Here is a 5,727-nt window from a genome sequence, read left to right as displayed (position 1 = left end):
GCTAAAGGTAGATAAGTATCCAACAAGCAAACTATTTGTAGAGTTAGCAAACGGCAAGGAAGTAGTATTTCAACACTCTGCAGGAAAAATCGACTTTGATCTAGGGGGACACCCCACTTCTGCCCAATTTCGAACCCTACCCTTAGGATTCTTTGATGGGATACTAGGGATGGACTGGCTAAAGCAAAATCAGGCCCACATCCATTGTGCATAAGGGAACTTTACCTTTACAGATAACTTGGGAAATGAATTCTTAATCCAGGGGGAAAATGGGAGACCTAGGGCTACTCTAGTTAAGGCCAGCAGACTTTTGAAGGGGCTGAGAAAGGGGCAACAAATTTATGCAGTAAAGCTCAACAAGGTAGACCAATCAGATACCACACTTCAACCAAACTAGTTGAGGGAGTATGATGATGTATTCCCTGAAGACCTTACGAATCTTCCTCCACATAGAGAGGTAGATCATGAGATTGAGACTATCCCTGGATGTGAACCTATCTCAAAGCGACCTTATAAAATGTCACTTCCAGAGGCCATGGAACTCAAGGAACAACTTAGGCAACTCATTGAACAAGGATTCATTCGACCCAGTACTTCTCCTTGGGGTGCACCAATTCTTTTTCAGAAGAAGAAGGATGGGACCTTAAGGCTATGCATAGATTACAGTGGACTGAACCAGGTAACTGTCAAAAACAAGTATCCAATTCCAAGGATTGACGAACTCTTGGACAGACTCCATGGCGCCAAAATGTTTACAAAGATTAATCTAAGGTCAAGATATTACCAAATCAAGATCAAGGAATCAGACATTTCAAAGACAGCTTTCAACACTACGGTATGCACACTACGAATTTACAGTAATGTCTTTTGGTCTAACAAATGCTCCTGCAAGCTTCAATCGACTTATGCAGGATATTTTCAGATCGTATCTGGACGATTTTGTTTTGGTTTTCTTTGATGACATTTTGATATATTCTAAGAACGAGGCAGATCATGAAAAACATGTTCGCAAAGTACTTGATCTTCTTCGAGAGCACCAACTTTACGCTAAAGCAAGCAAGTGTACCTTCTGCTCACCAAAGGTCAATTATCTTGGATTTATTATATCGGCCGAAGGGATTTCAGTGGACCCAGATAAAGTCAAGGATATCGTTGATTGGTCTCAACCATCCACCATCAGTGAAGTAAGAGGATTTCTTGGGATAATGGGATGGTACAGGATTTTTGTCAAGGACTATGCACATATTGCTGCACCTTTGACGGAACTCCTGAAGAAAGGAATGAGGATAGAATGGAAGACCGGGCACTAGTCTAGCTTTACTAAGCTAAAAGAATTCTTGGTCTCGGCTCCTATCTTAAAGCTTCCAGATTTTAGTAAAGGAATTTGAAGTAGCGATCGATGCTAGCAAATTTGCTTTAGGCGGAGTTCTTACTCAAGAAGGAAGACCGGTGGCTTATACTTCACGAAAGTTGAGGGATCATGAGAAGAATTCTCCTACTCACAATTTGGAACTTTTAGTGGTAATACATGCGCTGAAGTTATGGAGACATTATCTTCTCGGACACAAGTTTCAGCTAGTTATAGACCACAAGAGCTTAAAATGGATTTTTACTCAACCCATTCTCAATATGCGGCAACAGCGATGGATAGAACTCTTACAAGAATATGACCTTGACATAAAGTATAGACTAAGGAATGAAAATTCCGTTGCAGATGGACTTAGCCGAAAATCGTTTCTCGGAGCTCTCTCTATTCCAAATAACCCTATCTAGGATAGAATTAAAGAAGCGTCTTTGGTAGACTCCAAAATACCAATGTATAGTATCATTAGTCTAGCATAATAAGATGCCTGAAGCTAAAGATTACTCTCTTATAGGAGGGTGTCTTTACTACAGACATAGACTCTATGTACCCAGAGACCCAGCTTTAAAGAAGACTATTATGTATGAAGCACACGATAGCCCTACATCTGGACATCCAGGTTATGCTAAGACTCTTCATGCTGTCAGGAGGATTTATTTTTGGTCCGGGATGAAAGGTGACATACTTCGCTATGTGAGGCAATGTCTTTCTTGTCAGCGGATAAAAGACGAAAGAATCAAGTTACCAGGGCAACTTCAACCTGTTGACATACCCCAGATGAAATGGGAATGCATCAGTATGGACTTTGTTACAGGATTACCTTCTGCAGGAGGTTATGACTCTGTTTTCGTGGTTGTTGATATGCTCACAAAAGTGGCTCATCTAATATCCGTAAAGACAACCTTTACTGCTTTGGATATTAGCCGAGTATTCATCAAGGAAATTTTTAGGTTACATGGTTTACCCAAGCGTATCGTCAGTGATAGAGATGCCAAGTTTACATCAAAGTTTTGGACTTCTCTTTTCCAATCTATTGGGTCACAATTAGCCTTCAGCACAGCGTATCATCCGTAAACAGATGGGCAGATTGAAAAGAGTAAATCAATTCATTGAGGACATTCTCAGGGCCTATTGTTCACAAGAGCCAAATAAGTGGTTACAATATCTTCCTTTGGTAGAATATGCTTATAATTCTTCCGAACACAGAAGCATTGGAATGTCACCCTTTAAATCTCTTTATGGACAAGACTGTTTAGCACCACTGAACTTCTTAGATCCCACTATCAAAGTAGAAGCCTCTAGGAAGATGTTAGAAGATATGGAAGCTCAGACTACAGCTATTCGCCAAGACATTCAGGCCGCTCACTATGCAGATAAGAACCGTTCAGAAAGAACTTTCAAAGAAGGAGATAAGGTTTTTCTGCGAGTCCGACCAAAGAAAAGCAACTTATCACTAGGCAGATACAAGAAGCTAAGCCCAAGGTATTGTGGACCATTTGAGATCGTTAAAGTTGCGAGTGACCATGCCTACAAGCTAAAGTTACCTACAAACTTAAAGGTTCATGATGTATTCCACGTCAGCTTACTCAAACCCTATATCCCTAATCCAGATCAACTCTTGGACTCAGATCAAATAGTCATGCCAGCACAAGGAGTTCTCGAGCTCCAACCTGACTATGTGCTTGAAACAAGGGAAAGGAAGTTACGCAACAGAACAATCACGGAGCATCTAGTAAAGTGGAAGAAGAAGATGCAACTTGGGAGGACGAACCAACGCTCATAAAATACTACCCAAGCACATTCTTGAGATGAGGACATCTCAAATTCTTCACGTTGGGGAGGTTGTAAGCTCTCTGACCCCGACCAAAAAGAGCACCATTGTACCATGGAATAAACATAATGGAAAAAGTTACTATTTTTAGCAGTTTTCCAAATTCTATTGCTGCCATGATATTTAGAATGATATAAAGCTTCCAAAAATGAATTAAAATAATTTTTGTGGAAGATTTCCAAAAATAGTAAGTTTTTGGTCACCCGACCCTTCTAGTTTTAACCGTCTCGAAAAACTGCACCCGTACCCCGAATATGAGAAAATGCATTTTCAGACACCGAGGGGCTGCTAAATATGGCTGGTACTCGGACAGGTACACCTTAGTTAGAGCTTAGTATAGCAATTTACGACATTAAATTCCGATTCATATCGATCGTTTTGGCCTAAAGTCAAAATTTCCTAAGACTGTGCGGGGAGCACCGAGGCTCGGGGGCTACGTGGGAACAGGTCCCAAGCCACTGGGAACTTGCTTTAGTAGCTAGGGGGCTCCCTCACACCTCTAGGGGCTTGTGGGAGACTTGCCATGCTTGAGAGAGAGTGTGAGAGTTAGTTAGACTAAGTTAACTAGACACTTGGTAAGCATGTAACTAAGTTACCTTGCATGAGGTGAGTACTCCCTCAAATGTATTTAGCAGCCTGGTTCGATTTTCAGCTTGGCAGAGCCTATATACATGCTCACACACACATTGAGTACACACACACACATACCTTGGGGAGGTGCTGCCGGCGGACATAGTCTTTGGAAGAAGAGCTAAGGAGGAAAGTGCTGCCCGTTTCTCGTCTCAAGGAGGCCCTTGCATCAGAATTGCGAGAGAAATTCAGCCGTAACCTCGGTACTTCTTCATTCAATTCACGCTTGTTGTAATTCCCTCTCTATTATCCTCTTAATTCTGCATCTAGTATGCATAATCATAGTCAAGATACTCATTAGACACTCTCTAATTCTCCGTATCATTGATCTATTGCATAAATCCTTATCTAATTAGTAATTATGCAAGCAGTTAGTCTCTCTTTATCATAGATTAATGCATGATTAAGGAATCAACCGCTAGTCACCATTGTAATTAAGAACAAGTCGGCATTGAGGTAGAGGTAATCATCTTCTTTCTATTGCCCCACAATGTTTAAACAACTAAATTAGAATCAATTAGCTCATAGATTAGGATGTAATTAGTGAAATTAATCCATCATTAATCACTAGGAAGAGAGAAACCCTCTCACCTATGCATACGGTAAATCTGCAAACCTCTACTTGCATTAGGAAGTGATTAAGCATGCCGAATTCATCTCTAGTAAATAGATTGAGAAGAAACCCGTTAATCTAGGGCAAATAATTAACCTTAGGGCCAATTCCCATAGAATAAGTAAGGTACTATCAGAAATCCCTATGTATTGAAGGAATCAAACCAGTCATAAAAAGGGATTTGCTTATTGAAATTAATCTGTCATTTTGGTTGTATGTTACCCTCGAATGTTAGCTCTCTTTTTCCAAGTTGTCAATTAAGTAGTGAGTATAAAATGGCCCCGGTAAAGAGAACTCGTTTTGGTGGTTCCCACGACCGCGAGGCGGGGACAAGCAACACGAATGGGAAAGGGAAAGCTCCCATGGACGACCAAGTACCGGCCAACTCACGGATCAATGACGAGGAAATGGAGAAGGTAGGTCACATTTTAATTCAAGTTTGTTTAATTTAACATTGCATACGATAAGTTAGGAAAGAACATATCCCTAAACATGTTGGAGAAGTCCAACAGAAGCCTCGGCATTTGAATTGAAATGTATATTGAATTCTAAGTAGGAAATAATAGTTGTTGGATATACTGTTTCTGATAGGAAAGAATTTCTACTAGGGAAAATTTAGCTCTGCATGTTCATTTCTCTTTCCAATGTTGAAACTAGTCCTGATCCCCCTACTGATCACAGGGGGCAGCTCGGGATGATTTCCCAATAGCTAGAGTTACTAGCTTAGGGCCTCTACCGACGACTTGCATTGTTTGCGGTGGGAACCCATGTCTTGCGTTCTATGTGGTGGGAATGTCCATGTCGTGCGTTCTATGCGGTGGACATACCTAGTTGTATGGGCAGCTAGGCGAGAACGGGAGGAGTAAACTCTCGCTGGAGGGGGGATGTTGTACCTCTAGAACATTGGAATTTTAATGAATAAATTTTGAGTAAAATTTTTACTAGAGTTATTGTCTTGGTGCCGCTTTTCAATACTGGTTGAAGGGCTGTCTTAATGAACCTTGTGAATCGGAACCAAATCAAGGAACTTATATGTTGAACAACCATTGTGGTAGTAATTAGGACACATAAAGAAGTGTGAGTGTGGGGGTGGAAAGTGGGGGCTTGGCTTGGGTTGCCAATGCCTATGAGAAGGGTGGTCTCGATTGGTCGGGAACTCTCCGTCCCCATAGTGTTATAAATCGACACTAGTATTACTCATTGCCCCAAGAGCGGCGAAGCCTCAAGTGTACGTGCCTCTGAAACATGGGAAAAAAGGCACTCGAGACTTCTGTCCTCTTGGAAGGTGGG

This window comes from Adiantum capillus-veneris, chromosome 10 (assembly GCF_014529385.1).
Source record: "Adiantum capillus-veneris isolate H3 chromosome 10, ASM1452938v2, whole genome shotgun sequence".
Lineage (NCBI taxonomy): Eukaryota > Viridiplantae > Streptophyta > Polypodiopsida > Polypodiales > Pteridaceae > Adiantum > Adiantum capillus-veneris.
Note: the sequence above shows the minus strand (reverse complement) of the source record.